Source organism: Varanus komodoensis, unplaced genomic scaffold, assembly GCF_004798865.1.
Source record: "Varanus komodoensis strain SLA01 unplaced genomic scaffold, ASM479886v1 scaffold9, whole genome shotgun sequence".
Taxonomy (NCBI): Eukaryota; Metazoa; Chordata; class Lepidosauria; order Squamata; family Varanidae; genus Varanus; species Varanus komodoensis.
This window is the reverse complement of record NW_025336598.1, coordinates 18,720,602-18,722,261: the sequence shown is the minus strand read 5'-3', so window position 1 is coordinate 18,722,261 and position 1,660 is coordinate 18,720,602.

Sequence of the window (1,660 nt, the reverse complement as noted above, 5' to 3'; positions counted from 1 at the left end):
CACCCATTTGAGAACCTCTGAAGGGACTTTCACTCAACTTCTGAAAAGTACACTGTAACAAGCCTTTCAGATTCTTCTGCTGCTGAAAGCTGACTCTAGGAATATAGTTTTTGTTTAAAACGTCAAGGCTTCAACTCCGCAGGTATGGATCGGGATTAGTCACAGGCCTAATCCATCCTAAAAAAAAAAAAAAGTTCTAATCTGACCTGTGGAGATCTTCTCCCAACACTTTCTTTTTTGAAGGAGAAGAAACCTCAGATCTCCAGTCTCTGATAAGAAATGCGACCAGGGGTTTCTGGCAGTAGGGGAACTCATCCTATCTCAAATGGGAGAGGAAAACCTCACTGCTACTTCTGGTCACTGGTTGAACGGAAGAGCAATCTAGAATTAGGCAAGTTAGAACTGTATCTAAAGAACCAATGGTATAAACTTATACAGAAGCTTCTCTATACTCTGAATTCATAAAAGGTGGTTGAATTTTAGTATTAAAAAGTAGTGAAGTGTATCCTGGGATTGTGGCCTGCTTTGTGCAGCCCTCTCTCCACACCTAAGTGTCACAATGTCATGTCCCAATGCATCATTCTCCAATTGGCTATTACCACATCTTCTCTGATGGACTATTATCTGGTTTGATCTGGTTACTAGCAGACTAGATCAAGATGGAGCCACAGGTAGAGCGGCTGGGCAGAAACAGTTGGCAGAATCAATGACATTGCCTGTTCTTCAAAGGACTTGGTGTGTTGCAGCTGTTGCCAGTTGTTCCTGTCATTTACTAAGCCCAGCCCTTCTGAAAGAGTTGGACCGCTTAGTCATGCTAACCACACAGGTTCAGAAAGAAAATAAACGAGCTTGTATTGCACCTCAGTTTTAATTACTAACACATTACAATAGAGCAGATTATACATCTAGGAATTATGAACAATCTGTATTTGAAAAACAGACAGACTAGTTCCAACTTTCTGCAGCATTGCTATTCACAACATGGGTGTTATCATATCTCTCTCTAGGTGGTCCACATCCAAAAGAATAGCTTGAAAGCTCCCACTCTGTCCAGTTCATCACCATCACTACTTCTGCAGTTGCTCCCACTATCAGAAAGTTTTTACTGACAAAATCTCCACGGAAATGGCAATGAATTGGAAGGAAGCTAGGATCTGTTCCCTACACCAGAGGTTCTAAAACTGGGGCTTGCAAGCTCAGTTGAGATGGTTCATGGAAGGGCTTTTGAACTGTTGAGAATATCTGTACTTGTCAGTGCTTATTTTTTCCCTTCTCATGAGAGAGGTCAAGTTGATTTTGCTTGGTGCCACATGGTTAAACAGGCTGACAAGGCCCAGGCCTATGACTTCTGATTTTCATAATAGACCTCATTAATACTCTTATTTTCTCTTAAAACTTGCCAGTGGTCTTTCTGAGTGTCCTGGTTTAGGGTCTGTGATTTTCATATTATGACACTAATTTTAATGATGGTATATGTACTGAAGAGTTTGATTTCTTTATGATTACACATGCTCATTCCTGTAATTTTCAAGTGGTCATTAGGAAAAAGAAGGGGCTGAGAACATGGCTAGAGATTCAGCCTCTGTATGGACTAGATCATCATGTGATGACACATTAGATTGAGCACCGTTCTTCAATTTTTGCCCTCCAGATTTTGGAT